Source organism: Staurois parvus, unplaced genomic scaffold, assembly GCF_062004578.1.
Source record: "Staurois parvus isolate SC_StPar_1 unplaced genomic scaffold, SC_StPar_1.0 ptg000111l, whole genome shotgun sequence".
Lineage (NCBI taxonomy): Eukaryota > Metazoa > Chordata > Amphibia > Anura > Ranidae > Staurois > Staurois parvus.
Window position 1 is genome coordinate 442,967 of NW_028317907.1, and position 12,422 is coordinate 455,388.

Consider the following 12,422-nt stretch of genomic DNA (forward strand, 5'->3'; position numbering starts at 1 on the left):
AGATGTCACTTCTGACATCATTGCTTACTACATATGAAATCTGTGAATGATCACACAGATCACATGGTACAGGGTTATTCACAACAGCCATGTACCATGTGACAAGCTGTGACCAATCACAGCTCTCACAGTATTTTTCAATGGCTGCAAGAATGCAGCCAGAGAGGAGAAATGATTGCTTTTACAGAGTTAATGGGAGTAAAAGCAATCAGTGTAAAAAAGAAGAAAAAAAATCTTCATCACCCCCCACAAGTAGTACAGTGTCACTATGGGATCTGCTGAGTGGGGATACTACTGAGCAGGAGATCTGCTGAACGAGGATACCTATAAGCTGGGAATCTGCTGAAAGAGGGTATCAATGAGCTGGAGATCTGCTGAGTGGGGATACTACTGAGCAGGAGATCTGCTGAACGAGGATACCTATAAGCTGGGAATCTGTTGAAAGAGGGTATCAATGAGCTGGAGATCTGCTGAGTGGGGATACTACTGAACTGGGGTTCTACTGGGCCCCTTTAAAACAAATTGAAAATCAACATACACACAGGGCATTTGCCAAGCTTTACTGAAGCATCCCAGAAGTCCAAGCAAGTGTAAATGAGCCCTGTGAGATAAATTGTTAAAAAAACCATCTATGGGCCATGGTGGCAGGTTATTACTGGGTTAATAGCCCATGTACCGTGTGTGATGACTCTAAGGGTCTGCCCACAGCCACCAACTTGAGGACAGCGTTGGAGCCCACCAGAGCCACAAATGATGTAAGTAATACAGCTTACCCCTGTACTCCTAGAATAAATGATCATTTACCTTGCAGTGTGGATGGGGGTGGGGTGAGGGGGCACTGCAAAAATATATTTTACCTTTCCCGGAGTTAAGCTTTTAAGTTTAATGGAAGTGGAATGCGTGGGCTAGGTAACTTTCTCGGGATTATACAATTATGTTTTCCAGCATATTCTGTAATGTCTTAGTAGGTACACAAAGTCTAAGAATTCACAAAATTACAGATCCTCTGAGAATTACTGATAGCTAAATGTGTGGTGTGTGTATGCCACCCTCCGTACTACCTGTAATTGCGCGGGGTGTACATAATGCGCTTGTTAGGAGGTCAGAAGTGAGCACACAATGCCGACACTCAACCCATTAAGTCTACAATACCACAGGGGTATTCCAGAGAAAGGGAGAATGGTTAGATAAGGCCATTGTACTGCAATTTCTTATCAACGTTGTAATAAACATTCCTTTAGAGCTGCGGCTGTCTGAACACAACCTGAGAAGGGATTCTTGTTATCGGCTGGAAATGTGAGGTCCTCCAATAAGCCGGTATCTATTACCCCATTGTAGAGAAGGTGGGCAGGTATTGTACAGCAACACACCCGAGATGCTCACATAGATTGTTAAAGTGAATGAACACCCAGGGGCGGACTGACCATTCCAGCACTTGGGCACTGCCCGAGGGCCCGGGGTCAGTAGGGGGCCCCATGAGATGCCCCTGGTACCTTTTTCATAGGCTTTTTTTAGTTTGGGCAAGGACACAGGGGCCCCATGATCCCCCATTGCCTGGGGGCCCCATGAGTTGTCAGTCCGCCCCTGGTGAGGACACAGGGGGCCCATGATCCCCTGTTGCCCAGGGGCCCCATGAGTTGTCGGTCTGCCCCTGGTGAGGACACAGGGGCCCCATGATCCCCTATTGCCTGGGGGCCCCATGAGTTGTCAGTCTTCCCCTGGTGAGGACACAGGGGCCCCATGATCCCCTATTGCCCGTGGGCCCCATGAGTTGTCAGTCCGCTCCTGGTGAGGACACAGGGGGCCCATGATCCCCTATTGCCTGGGGGCCCCATGAGTTGACAGTCCGCCCCTGTGAACACCCTAACAATATACTTCTCCGATTTGCTCTCTATTGGTTGGTTGACTAGAGCAGAGTTTCTTAACCTTTTTTCACACACATCACTTTTTAACGTTTGCAGAATCTTGAGGCACCTCAGTCTAAAATGTAAAAAAACCCTAAATTTTACTTATCAATGGAAAAGCTGAGCCTGGGATGATGCAGAAAACCGCCTAGATGAAATTACCTTCACATCCCCATCAGAAGCCCCCCCTTCACATCAGAAGTCTCCATCACATCAGGGGTACCCCCCCAATCTCATCAGGTACCCCCTTCACATCAGAGGTCCCTCCATCATACAGAGATCACTTCATCACACCAGAGGTCCCCCCAATCTCATCAGAGCACCCCTTCATACCAGAGATCCCCTCAATCTCATTAGAGTCCCCCTTCACATCAGAGGTCCCCCATCACATCAGAGGTCCCCCATCATATCAGAGTTCCTCTATCATATTAGAGGTCCTCCCATCACACCAGAGGTCTTCCCCAATCTCATCAGAACACCCCTTTACATCAGAGGTCCCCCATCACACTAGAGGCCCCTTCATCACATCAAAGGTCCCGTTATCACACCAGAGGTTCCCCATCGTATCAAAGGTCCTCCCATTACACCAGAGGCCCCCTATCACATCATAGGTCCCCCATCACTTCAAAGGTTCTCTCATCACACTAGAGGTCCCCCCATTACATCAGAGGTCCCCCATCATCTCAAAGGTCATCCGATCACATCAGAGGTCGCCCCCACCTCACACCAGATGCCCCTCCATCACATCAGAACCCCCCCCCCAATCTCATCAGAGCCCTCTTCACATATACTTCTTTGATTTGCTCTCTATTGGTTGGTTGACTAGAGCAGAGTTTCTTAACCTTTTTTCACACACATCACTTTTTAACGTTTGCAGAATCTTGAGGCACCTCAGTCTAAAATGTAAAAAGAAAAACCCCTACATTTTACTTATCAATGGAAAAGCTGAGCCTGGGATGATGCAGAAAACCACCTAGATGAAATTACCTTCACATCCCCATCAGAAGCCCCCCCTTCACATCAGAAGTCTCCATGACATCAGGGGTGCCCCCCAATCTCATCAGGTACCCCCTTCACATCAGAGGTCCCTCCATCATACAGAGATCACTCCGTCACACCAGAGGTCCCTCCAATCTCATCAGAGCACCCCTTCACATCGGAGATCCCCTCAATCTCATTAGAGTCTCCCTTCACATCAGAGGTCCCCCATCACATCAGAAGTCCCCCATCATATCAGAGTTCCTCCATCACATCAGAGGTCCTCCCATCACACCAAAGGTCTCCCCCAATCTCATAACAACCCTTCACATCAGAGGTCCTCCATCACACCAGAGGCCCCTTCATTACATCAAAGGTCCCCTTATCACACCAGAGGTTCCCCATCACATCAAAGGTCCTCCCATCACACCAGAGGCCCCCCATCACATCAGAGGTCCCCCATCACATCAAAGGTCCTCCTATCACACCAGTGGCCCCCCCATCACATCATAGGTCCCCCATCACTTCAAAGGTTCTCTCATCACACCAGAGTTTCCCCACCCATCACATCAGAGGTCCCCCATCATTTCAAAGGTCCTCCCATCACATCAAAGGTCCTCCCATCACATCAGAGGCCCTTCCATCACATCAGAGGTCCCCCCCCCACTTCACACCAGACACCCCTCCATCACATCAGAACCCCCCCCCCTTAATCTCATCAGAGCCCTCTTCACATCAGAGGTCCCCCCTTCACATTAGAGGTCCTCCCACGTTACCAGAGGTCACCCCCAATCTCATCTGAGTCCCCTTCACTTTAGAGGTCCTTCCTTCACATCAGAGGTCATCCCATCATACCAGAGGCCCCCCTTCACATCAGATGTCCCCTCATCATACCAGAGGTCCTCCCATCACACCAGAGATCTTCCCCAATCTCATCAGAGCACCCCTTCACATCAGAGGTCCCCCATCACACCAGAGGACCCTTAATCACATCAGAGCCCCCATCTTATCAGAGCCCGCTTCACATCAGAGGTCTCACTGTCACACCAGAGGTCCTCCTCAATCTTATCAGAGCCCCCTTCACATCAGAGTTCCTCCCATCACACCAGAGGTCCCCCGAATCTCATCTGAGCCCCCCTTCACTTTCAAAGTCCTTCCTTCACATCAGAGGTCATCCCATCACACCAGATGCCCTCTTCACATCAGATGTCCCCTCATCATCCCAGAGGTCCTCCCATCACACCAGAGGTCTCCCCCAATCTCATCGAAGCACCCCTTCACATCAGAAGTCCCCCATCACACCAGAGGTCTCACATCACACCAGATGTCCCTTAGTCACATCAGAGACATCCCCCCCCCCCAATCTCATCAGAGCTCCATTCACATCAGAGGTCCCCCATCACATCAGAGGTCCTCCATCACATCAGAGGTCCTCCATCACACCAGAAGTCCTTTAATCACATCAGAGGCCCCTTAATCACATCAGAGGTCCCCCCTTATCTAAGAGGTCTATTCACATCAGGGCCCCTCCATCATATCAGAGCCCCCCCATCTCACCAGAGCCCTCTTCACATCAGAGTTCTCCCATCACATCAGAGATCCCTCCATCTCACCAGAGGTCCCCCCATCTCAATAGAGCCCCCTTCACATCAGAGGTCCCTCCATCATATCAGAGGTCCTCCCATCATACCAGTGCCCCCCCAATCTTATCAGAACCCCCCTTCAGATCAGAGGTCCTCCCGTCACACCAGAGTTCCCACCCCCCAATCTCATGAGAGTCCCCCTTCATACCAAAGGCATCCTATCACATAGGACGCCCCCCATCACATTAGAGTCCGAAGAGTCCCATCCCATCAGAGTCCCCCCTATACATCAGAAACCACTCTAAACATGAGAGCCCCCCAAGGAAATTATTGCAGCCACCACATTTTAGGACTAGTAAGCTGAAAAAAATATGTACATTACCATTGATGACTGTCTTTTACAGGCATTGAGCTCTGAGTGTGCTCTGAAGAACGGTGCTAGCTCTACACATATATGTGATGGCACGCCATGCTGCCATATATATGTGTATGGATGTCAGGATTAGGTCAATATTATCTAGTCCAAATATTTTTTTTTTAGGTCATTCAGCCCTAAAGAGGGGGTTTCCACCTCCAATCTCCAAAACACATTGGATTTTCCTTGACGATTTCAAATAGATGATCACTCTGGACTTTCATATGTAAAGTCGCTTTTATATCCTCCATGCTATGGCCAGTTTCGCAGTTTTTCGTGTAGTTAACCCATGGTTCTCCACAGGGTGGATTTGATTTAAATCAAACTGATTTAAATCACGATTTAAATCACTAGTCAGTAAGGCTTGATTTAAATCCTAGTTTTCTACATAAAGACTAATTCTTGCTGGTATAACTTTAATATGCAAGTAGATGAAGATTTTTAGAATGACAACTTTTCATATTAGTTTTTTTATCCCCAGTTTAATAGGTTAATCATTCATATTTGGACAACTTTTCTGTTGTACTTAGGAAGGAGAAAATAATCATTACCTTAATAACAATTTAAATAGATTTATTCAACTGAAACAATAACATTCCAGCATATGTGATTTGCTTAAACATCCATGTTTGGTAACTAATTTGGCTAAACAAAATATATATATTTTGGGAAACTTAGACTGTCAGCCCCTCCTCCTCACACTTAGTGTCACTTTCTTCTTATGCAGATCTATTCCACTCCAAACAATCAGAAAAATATTGTTTCTATTCTATTCACTGAACTTCTTGAACCTTAGCACTGAAGGGGTTGATTCTGTATTCATAGGTTTGTAGAAGTTAGGATGAAGGTCTTTTTCTTAACTCTGTTCATGTTATAACAGTTTTGCTGTGAAGAAGAGGCATGTGATCTCCGCTGAGTCAAATTCAGTTTTGAGAACTGCAAAAGTAAACCAATCATCTGTGATAATATCTTGTAGGCAGAGAAACTGCCCAATAATCCTACAAACACCTCTGGAAGAGCATGACATTGTGAATGGATTCATGGAATTTATTTACCAAAAACATTAAACATATACAGCCTTATTCTACACAATTAAAAAACTAATCTTTATTTCATGATGGAATAACCTTTGGATGGTAATATATTTTCCTCAAAAAGCATTTTATTTAAAAAAATCCGATTTAAATAAAAAAATCAGATTTAAATAAAAAAAAATCAGATTTTTTTGATTTTTTTTTAAAAATCATTGATTTTTATCCACCCTGCACAGAAGCCACATTTTCTCCTGATCATTATTTAATATTATACAGGACTTATATAGCGCCAACAGTTTGCTCAGCGCTTTACAATATAACGGGAGACAATACAGCAACAATACAGTTCAATACAAGAGGGATAGGAGGGCCCTGATCCTGGGAGCTTACAATCTAGGAGCCCCTATACCCCCAATACCGCTATGGTGAGCAGTTTATCCAAACCATGCTAACTGTCCATATCTTTGGAGTTTAAATTAAAAAAAATCCGATTTTTTTTATTTTTTTAAAAAAAATCATTGATTTTTATCCACCCTGGTTCTCCATAGACTTTCTATCAGATTGCATGTTTTTGGTGCGTTTTCTGAAAGCTCACCAAAAGTCCTGCAAGCTGCATCATTGCTGCACTTTCAGAAAAATGAATGCACTATGGGAAAAAAAAACGCAGCACAGTAGTGTGAAACCAGTCTATATGATCTTATAGCTGTCCCAGTGACAACTGCCCTCCTTATTTCTTGTTCTGCTGCCACATGGACAGGAAATGAGCTGAAACCCCCCAGCAGGGTCACCGAGGTTGTCATTCTTCTCAAGGCAACCCAAAAAAAAAGTTGGCATTGGGCTTTAAAAATGAAAATTATTGCTTACACTGATCAAATGTATTTACATATCTAAATGACACAAAGACAGACTGGCAATTGTACGCCCTTCGGCTGGACCCCCACTTAGCCGGTGACATGGAGCCGAAATCTCTCCCGTACAGTTCTGAGCCTAAACGCCATTCAACGTGTCACTTATTCATAAAACCGTCAAGCTTGGCTCTAAAAGCCATCAATCAGTTTGATGAGAGCGTTTCCGTGTATCACCCATCATCATCGAGTTTAATTAAAGAATTGTAACCTTAATTAATTACACATTGCTGGAAATTATCAGCCAACAGTCACAGCCTGACATTCCTTTAGTCCTTCAATATGCCAGGGCTCTAACGTTGGCCGTAGATAGTGAGCTCCTGGGGGCAAGGAGTGCTGTCAATGCTTCAATGTGTAAAAACAATGCAGTACATATTGTCCCAGGGAGGGGGTCCATTCATACTTGTGCATTGTGGCACCATGCACCAAAATGAACATTAATACAATACATTGCAAGATACCTTCCCTATGTGTGGTGCATTGCGGTGCTATTTATTGTGATTGGCACCTCAACACATTGCATGGGCTGCCTTAATGCACCGCAACAGAAGGCTTTCATGTGAATGGGCCCTTAAAAATGTAGGAATGAATAGGATGACAGGTAGACGTGAAAGGAGTTTCTGCAGTAAAGGCGTTCTATAAGGGTTTTAAGCCAATTTTAAAAACTGCTTTATATCATAAAGTGTATCTCAATCCATTTTATGTCAATTTGGATGGTGGGAAAGGCTAGAAGTTTTTTTTTATTTGTTCTCGGTGACCATTGTTACCAGGATTGAGAATTAGGGAAGTCCAAATTTTGAGTTTTATTATCTCTCATTAGAATATTTCCTCTCTATTCTTCTTCTGGTGACAACTCAAAATTTGGACTTCCCTAATTCTCAATCTCAATTCTGAGTTGTTACCAGAAGAAGAATAGAGAGGAGATCTTCTAATGTCCGTTCAAAAATCAGCTTGTTTCAGGGGGTTCTATGGGTCCCCCTTCATCAGGGCTATAACATAAATGTTGAACGTTAAGTAAATAGCTGGTAGAAACCAAATGTTCATTGTCAATAACTGTGCAAATTTCAACACATTTCAGGGGTTCTAAGTGATCTCCTTTATCAGGGCTACAAAATATATCATATGCTGGTAGAAATATAATGTTCGTTCAAAAATCTACTCATTTCATAGGGTTCTATAGGACACCCTTCATCAGGGCTACAACATAATTCATATACATTGTGCTCATAGCTGGTAGAATTGAAATATGCGTTCTAATGACAGTGCATTTGGGGGGCTCAAGGGGACACCCTTCATCAGGACTAAAACATAATTCATATACATTGTGTTAATAGCTTGTAGAAACAGAATATGCGTTCTAATGACAATGCACTTAAGGGGTTCTATGGGTCCTCCTTCATCAGGGCTATAACATAAATGTTGAACGTTAAGAAAAAAGCTGGTAGAAACCAAATGTTCATTGTCATTAACTGTTCAAATGTCAACACATTTCGGGGGTTCTAAATGACCCCCTTTATCAGGGCTACAAAATATATCATATGCTGGTAGAATTATAATGTTCATTCAAAAATCTACTCATTTCATAGGGTTCTATGGGACACCCTATAATTCATATACATTGTGTTCATAGCTGGTAGAAACATAATGACAATGCATTTCATGGGTTCTAAGGGTCCTCCTTCATCAGGGCTATAACATAAATGTTGAACATTAAGTTAATAGCTGGTAGAAACCAAATTTTCATTGTTACTAACTGTTCAAATGTCAACACATTTCAGGGGTTCAAAATATATCATATGCTGGTAGAAATATAATGTTCATTCAAAAATCTACTCATTTCATAGGGTTCTATGGGACACCCTTCATCAGGGATACAGCATAATTCATATACATTGTGATCAAAATATATCATATGCTGGTAGAATTATAATGTTCATTCAAAAATCTACTCATTTCATAGGGTTCTATGGGACCCTCTTCATCAGGGTTACAACATAATTAATATACATTGTGGTCATAGCTGGTAGAAACAGAATATGCATTCTAATGACAATGCATTTTGGGGGTTCTAAGGGTCCCCTTCATCAGGGCTCTAACATAAATGTTGTTCATCAAGTTAATAGCTGGTAGAAACCAAATGTTCATGGTCATTGTTAAAATGTCAACATGTTTCGGGGGTTCTAAATGCACCCTTTTATCAGAGCTACAAAATATATCATATACTGGTAGAAATATAATGTCCATTCAAAAATCTACTCATTTCATGGGGTTCTATGGGACCCCCTTCATCAGGGCTGCAAAATAATTCATATAACATGCACTGGGTTAAAAACACTGGTAGAAACACAATGTCCGCTCAAATTCCAACATGTTTCAGGGGTTCTAAGTGATCACTGTGACCATTCACAGCTAGACACAGTTGTATACAATGGATGGCATGAAAGGAAGCCATCCATTGTATACAACTGTCATGTGACCTGCTGTGATTGGTCACAGCAGGTCACATGGTACTGGCAATGGGGGCGGTGCCAGCATACATCCCCCATGCCAGTGGTGGTGCCTGCAGGCCGTTGAGGATTGATCATCCCTCTCACACACAGATGAGCTTGTTTTTTTTATTATTCTTTTGAGTGTTTTTTATCCTTTACCATTAAACACGGTTTTATTTTCTGCACTTAGATGGGCGCCTCCTGTTTTGTTCCTTAAGCCTTACTAAAGTGGAGTTCCACCTGAAAAAAAAAAAAAAGTCAACAGCTACAAAAACTGTAGCTACTGACTTTTAAAATACAGACACTTACCTGTCCCTCAGTCCTGACCACCGCTGGTTAGAGTGTCTTCTCTCTCCGCCATCTTCAGTGTGGGTACCCGGCTGTGATAGCTTGCGGCTTCACAGCTGGGTGTCCACTGCGCATGCGCGAGATGTGCTGCGCTTTGTGAAAGGTCCCGTAGTCTTCTGGGACCTGTCACGTGTCCTAGAAGACTACGGGGAGGGAGGGGGAGGAGGACAACTTCCGATTCCGATTGCCTAGGCAATCGCAGGGGAAGTGGGAGTGGGCACCTGTCAAGTTTGGGTACTTCCAAAGGTGCCAATCCTTAATGGGGAGCAGGGGACAAAGGCTTAAAATGGAACTTCCCCTTTTGGGTGGAGCTCTGCTCAGTGGTGTATTTAGGTTTTGTGCTGCCCTAGGCAACACAAAAATGTGTGCCCCCCACAGAGAGAGTTTGACATTGACCAACAACACCCCTGCCTCCCACCCAAGAGAACCTTCCACTACCACTGCCCCCCCATACACCAGCCACCATCCCCCCATGCAGAGAGAGAAAGACACTCACCTTCACAGCTCTGGACATCCCCGGAAATGGAGTCAGGCTGTGCATACACCGTCATGAAACCTGCAGCCTCTCTCAGAACCCACCAGGTCCCCATGTTGTGTGTGTCCCTTCTTCCAAAGGGCAGTGCTGCCCCCCCTGAAAAATGCCGCCGTAGGCAAATGCCTTGTTTGCCTTGTGGTAAATACACCCCTGGCTCCGCTTTAAAGACTTACTGTAGGTAAAACATGAAGAAATCACTTTACTACCACTTTAACTCTATGTGATTTCTCGGTGGCACACAGGGGTGGACTGACAACTCATTGGGCTCCCCGGGCAATAGGGGATTATGGGGCCCCTGTGTCCTTGCCCAAACTCAAAAAAGCCTATGAAAAAGGTACCAGGGGCATCTCATGGGGCCCCCTACTGACCCCGGGCACTTGGGCAGTGCCCGAGTTTACAAATGGTCAGTCCTCGAGTTTACAAATGGTCAGTCCGCCCCTGGTGGCACATATAAAGTCCCAATATCCCTTTATATTCCTATTATATTCTTTGTACATGATCAGGGATGGTGTTCACTGGGAAATAGATATAAATTATAGATATTATGTGTTGAACACAAACAGAGCACTTCCACTCCAAATTGTGTAAAATTTTCAAAAGTCTGCATCTGCTAGAGAGCCAGCCGCAGCTCTACCTTCTCATCCAACCCAAAAATGACAAAAACAGCAGCCAATCTCACGCGAGCAAGCGCATTGGCGTCCTAACGCCGACAGGCAGTAGTGCACCCCTGGGTCCTGGCTGGTCACAGACTGCCTCTAAAGCTTGCCCATTGGCACAGAAAAGTGCCAGGCCGCGTGCCAGCTGAGTCTGAAAAACATAAAGTTGGTTGCTCAGCTAGCCTGGGCGTACAGACGCTCCATCCGAAGCCAGCCATGGACGGTCGTCAGGCTTCCAAGAGTCAGCGAGATCAAAAAGTCCCATGCCAGGCAAGACTGCTGGGAGAGATTGCTGGCTAAGGCGGGCGCTAACAAAAGCCCCCATTCAATGATACTTGTATTTCACATATTTAAATCGCGTCTCCTGCGGAGAGTCTATCATCTGAATAATGCCGACCAACATTTCCATAAAATTACACAGAAGGTGATTTGAGAGAAACCAGGAAAATATCTCCGTATGTAGCATTCGAATTTGCGCAAAGTAATCTTTTCCTTTTCTGTAGCCAAACATTTTCTCGGCATGGCGAAGATGCCGCCTGGGGATATTAGTGAGCGACGAGTAAACGTGCGTTTATACATGAAACAGTTGTGAAAGTATTAACTAGTCCGACATGAGCATTAATATTATGTGAGAGCAGCTGGAGGTGTTCATTAGAAGAGTGGAGGGGGGGGGGGGGTGTTATATTAGGTAGGGAAATATGCAATCAACTTCACAAAGACTTCACAGCGATTCTAATACTTATTTTCGGCTTAATATGGACCCTACTTATACTTTTTAACATGAGAGAATGAAACAAAATGTATTGGATGAAAGTACGTCAAACAACAAAAAAGAAAAATTCTCAGCTTTCACTTGCCAGCCAAGCCTGCAAACAAAGCCAATTAACCTGTCTAGCAGTATGCGTTATAAACACGGGTTTAGTGGGCACACGTTTTCAAGTACATGCGTAAGCTGCAGAGCCTCGTCACGGCACCCCAGTAGTCTGTAGTTCCTAACCCCACAAATTTAACCTCCTTAGCGGTTTTCTCGAGTGTAGCTCGGGGTAAAATGTCAGTACCAAAAGCGGTAACCCCGAGCTACACTCGGGCTTACCAAGCGGCGTTGCTCAGGGGGTCCCTGCAGCACTTACCTTGTCCTTCGCTCCCGCGATGTGTCCCCTGCAGCGTCCCCGGCCATCTCCTCCGGCCGATGCCGGCATCCGGCTTCCGTGTTCCGGTCCCTGTGACGTCGGGACGTACGGGCGCCGGAAATTTGAAATTTTTAAAAAATGTAATTTTTGCTGTCATTGCTGTTTCAATGCATTTCACATATATTTTGTCCCTACTGCTTTGTCCGGCGCCCTGCCTGCATTTTGAATGTTCTTACTGCCTGGAAACTTAGAAAAGTCCATGGCGTCCAAAAAGCGTCCCTTTGCGTCAAAAGCGGTTTTAGAACAGCGATAGTAAATCAGAACCACTTGCAGAATTGAGTGATAATGATTCGTGGGGGAAATTCATCATCAGACACTGAAAACGATTCTGCGACTTTGCTCAGCGATGTGCGAATTTGCCTCTGTATTTCAAATTTCAGTGTTT

The 12,422-nt window shown here is 44.8% G+C and overlaps 1 protein-coding gene across 2 annotated transcripts in view; it reads left to right on the plus strand.

Moving 5' to 3' along the window:
* Positions 1 to 12,422, plus strand: part of LOC149467451 (G protein-coupled receptor 22-like) — a 278,911-nt gene that overhangs the window by 110,874 nt on the left and 155,615 nt on the right. The window lies entirely within an intron of this gene.